Source organism: Rhinatrema bivittatum, chromosome 8, assembly GCF_901001135.1.
Source record: "Rhinatrema bivittatum chromosome 8, aRhiBiv1.1, whole genome shotgun sequence".
Lineage (NCBI taxonomy): Eukaryota > Metazoa > Chordata > Amphibia > Gymnophiona > Rhinatrematidae > Rhinatrema > Rhinatrema bivittatum.
The window spans coordinates 219,157,186-219,166,025 of NC_042622.1; positions in this window are offsets into that span (position 1 = coordinate 219,157,186).

The following is an 8,840-nucleotide window of genomic DNA, read 5'->3' on the forward strand; positions in this document are numbered from 1 at the left end:
GGACCCAGAATTGATTTCCGGTGTCTGCCTTTGTGCTGAGCTGCGTGGGTACCAGTAGAACTGTGCTCATGGCTGGTTCTGCTTTTTCCTGCTGCTGTGCTTAACAGAAGCACAAGGGGCGCCTGTTCCCCGTGGATTCTTGCACCGTAGGAGACAGAGATTATTGGGGGGGGAACCTTGTGCCAATCCGAGTGTCTCCTCTGGCGTTGTGTGTGTGTGGAGGGGGCGGGCGGCCCCCCTCCAGATTCTCCTGATGACGATGCCTGCTGTTACCATGGGGGTAGAGGATGGGGCTGTACCTCGGAGGGACTGAGCCTATAGAAAGAGGCGGTGGTGAGTTGTAAAGATGCGACCAGGAAGACGGGGGAGAGGGTTGGGCGGTGGCGCCCCAGTGTCATTCCCCCTTTCTCAGGCTGGTTTGTCTCGCAGCCCCGACACAGCCTTTTTTTTTTTCCTGTCCTCCTCGCCACACCACCGCCGGTGACTTTAATCCCTCGTACAATCATTAACCTGAAATGTTTCTCTCAGATTCCATGCCTGGAAAAAGAGCTGCCCGACTCTGCTGCCCCCCCTCCCGCCCCCCATGCCCAGGTGTGAAAGAAGATTACAGTCGCAGATCCAAAATGCTCCCTCTGAATGGAAAGTCCTGAACTAAGATCTGTACTAATGTTCTGTTTTGTACCCTCCCCCGTCTCTTTCTGTCTCTTTTCCTTTCCTCCCTCTCCCCTCTGTCTCTCGATTTCCCTTCCTCTCCCCACTTTTTCCTTTCCCCCCCACCTCCTTTTTCTGCCTCTCTTCCTTTCTCTCTCTCTCAACCACTTCCCTGCCTCTTGGCTCTCTTCCCTCCTTGGTCTTTTTTATCTCTCCTCACTTTTTCCCCCTCCATGTTTTCTAATGAAGCCCACCTCATGAGCCTCTCTCCTTCTCTCCTCTCCTGCTTTTTCACACCAGACCCTTGCAGCCTCATGCCGAAAAACAGCCATCAAATCCACGCTGGCACAGTTCCTGAGTATTTTTCACTGTGGTTCCTGATTGCGTGACCTTTGCCCCAGATGGGGGGTGGGAGTAGGGGGAGGGATGTCTGGTCCCTGCTGAGGATGGAGGCATGGGGTGATACGTTGCCTGGTGCCTGCCCTGGGTAGAGGGGGGATGGAGGGAACTACCTGGGTGGTCCATGCCCTGGTGGATGGGTGGGAGAGGGTGATGCACTGCATGCATGGCCTCTTCCTGTGCTGGAGGGGGGGGGACGACGGGGGACACAGAGAACATCTCGACCTTCAGTGACGACAGCACCCGATCAGGGGTCTGGAGAGGAAGTGAGGAGTCAGGACTGCTGTGGAAGAGGGAGGAGGGTGGCAGGGAGTGCATGGGGCACTATGCCAGATTCTCACAGAGGTCAGCAAGCAAGTAAATAGACTCCACCCTCGCGGTCACCATGGAGACTGGCTGCTTGCCACGGGCAAGAGGGAGGTGCAGGCCTCAGGTGAGCACTGAGGCAGCTGTGACCTTAAAACTACAGAAAGGGAGAGCAGGAGAGAGGATAATGAGGAGGGACCTGCTTGGGAGTGGGGGCAGGAGCTGGTACAGTCTGGTGGTGGCCCCCTGTCCTCCTAACCTTACCCCAGGCGTTGCTTTATCTTTGCTTGTAACACAAACTAAGGTGAGGAAAAAAGCCCAGGAGGGGCAGAAAAGTTTTAGAGAGACTGCCTCTGTCGCTCTCCTTGCCCTCTTCTTTCTGCCAGCGTGGATTTGATGGCTGTTTTTCGGCATGAGGCTGCAAGGGTCTGGTGTCTGGATTAGTAGTAGGGGGGGGGGGGGGGAGAGTTACAGATATGAGAGAGGCAGAAGGCAGTGAAGAGGGGGCGTGGGAAGGAAATGGAACCAGTGAGGTCAGGCTGTGGGATCCACTGGTGGCAGGGGCCAGACTAGCACCGGGTCTGCCTCGGAGGGGGGGTTAGGTGAGCTGGGTTTCATAGAAACATAGAAATGACGGCACAAGAAGACCAAACGGCCCATCCAGTCTGCCCAGCAAGCTTCACACTTTATCCATTTTTTTGTTTCCCTTTTTCTCTCTCCCACCTGTTACTATTGGCTTCCAGTACCCTCCAGCCCTAATTCCCCTCCACCCCACCACCAATTTAGAGAGCAGCTTTGTATCTGCATCCAAGTGACATCCAGCTCAATTAGGGGTAGCAACTGCTGTAACAAGCAGGCTACACCCTTGCCCCATACTCTTACCCACCCCTGTTTTTATTTTTTGTTTGTTTTTTTTATTTTTTAATTTATTTTTTTTGGCGATAGCAGCCCTCCATCCTTCCGCTCCGTGAAGGTGGAACACTAACTACTGGCCACTGGCATCCTGCTCCGTGAATGCCTCTGTGGCTACTGCCGCTCTGTGCAGTGTTTGAATGCCTCTGTGGCTACTGCCGCTCCGTGCAGTGTTTTGCTGCCTCCATTTTATTCACGCCCTCTAGACTTGATGTGCCCAGCTCTGCCCTGCGGGGGGGGGGGGGGAGGAGTGGCTCTTGCTTAGGGTCAGCAGACAAGGGGGCAGGACGTGGCATCTTCCTTACATGGTCTGCTGATCCCTCTGCACGGGGCTGCTTCTCCTAATGTGACCCCTGTGCTCTGCTCACAGGATATTACAGAGCTGCTCAGCAGATCTCTCCTCCCAGTATATACTTATGGTTGCCACCTGCTGAAAGGATTTAGTTTACAGGAAGAACAAGTGAAATTGGCAGGAACTTTGGTTTCAATCCCAGGTCATCAGGGAGCAGAAATGCTGCCAGTGCTGTACCTGATCTGGGTGGGGGGAGCTGATAAGTCTGCCGTCTTCCTGCTCCAGTACCTTTCCATGGGGAGCCATCTGAAAGACACATGTCCTTAGCAGGGATTCTGCAAGTTAGTTTTATGAAACGTCCTCCAGCAGTTGTGGCAGCCCCGGATACTGCAGAAGATGCTGACGCCGTAGAAGTTTCCTTGTTGGTGATTGGCAGGGTTTCTGTTCCCAGGGACTCGCTATGATCTGAAGCTGCACTGTTATCTCGGAGCCTCTGCTGGTGCTGCCAGCTGATCCCACCAGCTGTCGCTTTCTGCTCCTACGCCCTGGGGAAGGCAGAGTTTTCTGCAAACCCCCCCCCCCCCCTTGGAAGTGCGAAGAGGCAGCAATCCAACATGCCCTGCCCGTAGGATGCCTGTGGCATGAGTGCCGGGCTGCCACAGCCCTGCGTGTACTGTGCGTGCTGCTGCTGCGTTCATTCCTGTAGCGTTGAGGTGTGTTAAGCTGTCACCCTTGAGTCTCCCGTGGGTGTAGGGAAGGTCACGGCTCTGACTCAGCAGCGGTCACCCGGAGGATGTGGCTCACGGCAGAAGGAGCTAGAGCAGAGATGAGCTGGCTCCCCTGGAACTCGCCTCACCTGCCGCTCAGGTTGTGACCTCCCCCGCCCTGCTGCAGCGCCCAGCGGGGCTCCCGGTGGGTGGGGATCCCAGGATGAGTTAAGCCCTTGGGGGGGGAGGGGCCGCCCCTGAATCGGTGCTGTACCGGTTCACGTCTAGCAGGGAAGCAGAATCGTAACACCGAAGGGTTAAACTGAACGGAGAGGGAGGGAGGGACCTATCCATTTCCTGAGCTAGTGCACAAAGTGGGCTTTGGCCCAAAGACACACAGACGCCAGAAATCTCGGCATACCAGGAATAGTTTATTCTGTGTCCAGACAGCGCGGCCTCCTCCCCTCCCTCCCTCCCTGGTAAACGATGACATAAAATATGGGTTTTAGTACAGATTCAGTGCTCGCCTGGCTTCTCCGGGACCCAGCGGTTGGGGTTGGGGCAGGGCTCGGTGGCACTCGTGGGCCCCAGCTGCAGCACGAGCTGATAATGGTGCTGCATACTTTGGGAGGAGGAGGAGGGGGGGAGAAATCAGCATTTTACAGTGTCTGCGCTGATTCTGGAGAACAAAAGTGTTAAGTGGGGGGAGGAAGCCTGCATTGCTGGGAACGGAAGGCCTGAAACCAGGAGGAACCATTCACGATTTCGCAGAAGCCAGAGAACGGCCGAGCAGGCTTGCGGTGGTTTCCCTTCTGGGTAATGTGAGTGTGCAAGCAGGCACAGGGAGGCAGATTTGGGCAGAGGCGCGAGGTTCCCTGAGGGATCATTGTCCCCTGATGAAGGCCAGGGTGGGCACCTTCCCTGCAGGCAGGAATTTGTGAACCTGAAACACTGACTCTCGCTTTCTCTCTCTCCTCTCTCATTCTGCTTCCCTCCATCCCCCCCCCCCCCCTCTTCTTTCCCTTCTGCTGTTTCTTCTATTCCCCCCCTTCCCGGGGTTAGATAGTTTTTCTTCGTCGTTCTTTCGTGGGAAGTCTCTGATTTTCTTTGTCAGCTTTGGGAAATGTGCATCTCTGGTATCTTCTTTTGTATTTTGCAGAGTAGAGGAGGAGGAACAATTCTCGCTTCTCTGGTGTTTCACTGCATGCGCAGTTGGACTGCTCGTTCGGTTTTTGTCTCCATGTTTCTGTGTTGTTGTGTGTTTAGTGAGGATCCATATATGTTCTGCTTGGGACTGAGGTGAGAGATTCTGCTAGCATGTGGTTTCCATGCAGGGATCTGTCGCAGTCTGACTTGTTTTCATTTCCCAGTAGGAAATGCACTGGGGTCCTAGGGCCTTGGTGTAATATTTGCAGCACTGCCTTTTCATAGCTGGCTTGGTTGCTGCCAGAGTCCTGGCAGTTGGTGCTGTTATGGTGTGATCCGCTCTCCTTTCTCACTTCATCCTCCCTCCCCCTCTCGGTCTCCCTTCCCCCATTCCCTCTTTTGTGCCTCTCTCACCAGGCTGTGGAGCAGCAGCGCAGAATATCTCTGAAGGATTTGAACCTGACCCTTTTTGGAATTAGGGGAAAGAGAGGATTATTTCTGGGTACAGTGCTTTTGCATTTTTTAGAAAGATGAGGACCTTTGATTGTCACTTAGGAAAAAAAAAACCAAATTTGCTTATGCATTAAGTGCAAAATCGATGAGGAGAAAGGAAAAAGTAAATAGTGAGGTTGATTGATTTTTTTTTTTTTTTTGGTGTGACCCAAGTGTAAGAAGAGTGAGTGTTTGAAGTTTCTCTTTTATACTGTTCAAGACTGGAAGCTGTTGGGAAGCGTCATAGCTCTCATTCTTATGCCAATTGTAACCATTGCTTCCATGTGACCACCGTCCTAAAGAGAGATGAAGACAGAGCGCTTCCCAGCAGCACCCCTCCCCCACCCCTTCCTGGATCGTTCCTCCCCATCACCCACTTCCCCCTCTCTCGTGCATTCCCTCCGGGCATAGTCTTCACGCTGTGGGCCTCCCGCACCCCTTCCTGGATCGTTCCTCCCCATCACCCACTTCCCCCTCTCTCGTGCATTCCCTCCGGGCATAGTCTTCACGCTGTGGGCCTCCCGCACCCCTTTCTCTCCTTCTCCTTGTGTTTTTTTGTTTTGTGGTGATCTAGGCTGCTATTCGAGTAAAGTGTCCCTGGGAGTGGGAGGCTCTGGCTGTTGTGTCCCTGGCTTGGAGGCGCTGGGTGCTGTGTCCTTGCGCCACCAGAACTCCTGCTCTGTGCCACTTACACAACGCTCCCTCGGGCTTTTTGAGCCGAACACGGCGATGGCTCTCAAAGGCGAAAAATGGGCCCAGCATGCGCATGGCTCTCGGGAAAGCTGATTTTCCAAGACGGGGGTGCTAGAGCGAAGTCTCTGATTTTCAAGCCGAAGCACCCCTGTTCCCCCCCCCCCCCCACCCTCCCCCCCACCATCACCTTTAGCGTTTTAAGGGCCCTGCTGTTCTTAATTCCATGATTCTGTTCCCCCAGACTCGTGCGCTGCTCCCTCATCCGGAGCGTCGAGGACCTGGCCTTGCTGTCTCCGGGGCATCCTCTGCTTCTCACGGGTGCCTCTTCCACCAGCCCCATCAAAACATAGTAACATGAAAACAGCGGATGCAGGTAGAATAAAACCCAGTTGTCCCATCCAGTCTGCTCGGTTATTCCAGCCCAGCTGATATCTCTCCTTATTCAGGACCGTTTGTCATCCTACTCATTTCTACTTTACTATCTAGCAGGCCGATACAGTACAGTGCGCTCCGGTGGAGCGCACTGTTAACCTGCGGTTGGTCACGCGTTTTCGACGCGCTAGCTTTACCCCTTATTCAGTAAGGGGTAATAGCGCGTCGAAAACGCGTGTCCAACCCCCCTGAAACTAATAGCGCCTGCAACATGCAAATGCATGTTGATGGCCCTATTAGTTATTCCCATGCGATTCACTAAGTAAAATGTGCAGCCAAGCTGCATATTTTACTTTCAGAAATTAGCTCCTACCCAAAGGTAGGCAATAATTTCTCCCCGCAGCAGGAAAGTGCACAGAAAAGCAGTAAAAACTGCTTTTCTGTACACCTTCCGACTTAATATCATGGCGATATTAAGTCGGAGGTCCCAAAAGTAAAAAATAATTAAAAATAAAAAAATTTAAAATCGGCTCGCGGGTTGAAAACTGGATGCTCAATTTTGCTGGCGTCCGGTTTCCGAACCCGTGGCTGTCAGTGGGTTTGAGAACTGACACCGGCTAAATTGAGCGTCTGCTGTCAAACCCGCTGACAGCCGCTGCTCCTGTCAAAAAGGAGGCGCTAGGGACGCGCTAGTGTCCCTAGCGCCTCCTTTTACTGCAGGCCCCAATTAGCATATTTTTATTTACTGGATCGCGCGCACAGGACAGTGGCCTGTGCTTGCGCCGGAAGAGCGGGCACTCGCCCGCTCTCCCGCGTTTCTGTATCGGCCTGTAAGGTAGACGAACATGCAAAATCCCACACTTTACTGCTGGGGGAATTCTGCACATAAAAATGTAAAATTCTATGCACACAGACTTTAAAATTCTGCATACTTTATATTGATCAAAATGCACAATCTATATCAGTCTCTGAGTAATTTAATTTAAAATATAATACAGAAAAGTTATTACACAGAGATGCAGAATTTTCCTAGAAGTACACTGTAAGAGTGTCCCTTCCACCCTCCCTATTCTCCTGGCCAGGCCCCTTTCATGTCCTAACTTCTTTGCTCTCCATCATCTCTCCCCTCCACTTTCAGGGTCAACCCCTTCCACTCTATAGCCATCCCCCAGTCTTCCATTCCTAGCGTTTGACCCGTCTCTCATACAGATCCTCACATAAGCTCCCTCTGTCCCTCTCACACACAGGCTCACTCTGTCTTACACACTCCAGTCTCGCACACACCCTCTTACATACGCAGGCTGTCTCTCGTGCACACACACACACTCCTTCACACAGGCTCTCTCTTGAACAACACCCCGTCACATAGACACCCTCCTTCTCACACAAACATGCACCCTCCCAATTTCTTGCTTACATACACACATAGGCTCCCTCACACAAACATACACACACCCTTCCTTGCTCTTTCACGTACGATAACCTGTTGTCATTCTGGCCCTCTCTTCAGCTGCAGGCACGATGGATTCTGCCTGCGGTTATCCAGGCCTCTCTGTTCAGTGTCTTGGGCCTTGAGTGGGTTGGGCTTCACTTGCGGCCCCACTGGGCCTGTCCACATTCTGCACCAAATATAAGAATTCTGCTCGGGAGGGGAGTTCTGTGCAAATTCTGTTCTGTGCAGAATTCCTACAGGAGTAACACTTAGTTTGGACCCAGTACCCCTCCCTTCCATGTCAACCGCACGTCTGTGTAAGGAGCTGAATAACTACCACCGGTACCTGGCTATGCAAGCTGCTGTGTTTCCTCTAGGGCTTCTAGTTATTACTGTAGTTGCAGCCTGCCAGACAGGCCTAGCTTGGCTGTAGGTCATCGGATCAGGAATTCCTTTTAGCTTTTAGTGGAGTGGATGCTGGGATTTGCTGGGTGAGGTTGGGGGGGGAAAGCACCCTGTCACTTCTCTCCCACCCACACTTTGTCCTCTTATTTCTAGAAGTTCCTCCCTGCCTGTGGGGGGTAGGTAGGATCTCCCTCTTTCTGCTTTCCTTCCTCCTCCCTGCTAAATGACTCAGACGGTTTCCTGGAACCCTAATTAGTTCTGTGAGAGTGGGACAGGGAAAGGGGGGCCTTTTGCATGTCCCTCCCTGAACTTCAGCTGAGGCAGGATCTGTTTAACCTTCGCCTCCTTGCCAACAGGAAATCAGAAGCCACAGTTCTTGTAGGGAATGCTGGACCACGGATCCCATAATGCAATGGGAGAAAGTTACAAAAGTCGAGAAACTGTGCGCTCATGCCGTACCTTCCGGTACAGCTCTGCTCATGAGATGTGAATGCCATAGTGTGTACTGCACTGGACCGTCGGATTAATAACACTGGGAGGAGCCCATCCCTAGAGAAGAAGGTAATAAAGAGTCCCAGATTTTTCTCTGCGTGATAAATTTGGGCTTTGTGGCTTGTTACACACGTGTTTTATGTCCATGAGTCAGTGAATGGATACGTGTATGAGTGGCTTCCCTGCCTGTGAGGGCACACCCGAGTATGAACATGCCAACACACATGCAGCTGCTCTGAGTCACAGTTCCCATATTTGGGGACTGAGCTGGGCAGCTGTTCTGCCCTGACGAGTTGCCAGCGCTCTTTACCCAGATGTTTACGTCAGTCTAACTCACAGGTGTGATGTCATGTTTCCCCCCAACTATGATGTCACTGAAGCACCCAAGGATAGGGGGAGGGTAAGCGAGTGTACTGCTGATTGGGGCTTGGTGCTGGCGTGACGTGGCATGCCGTGTTTGTGACAGGCTGCAGGGCACGTTGCCTGTCCTGTGCCTAACTGCTTCTCGGTTCTCATTCCTTTCTGTGTGTGTAAATTTCAC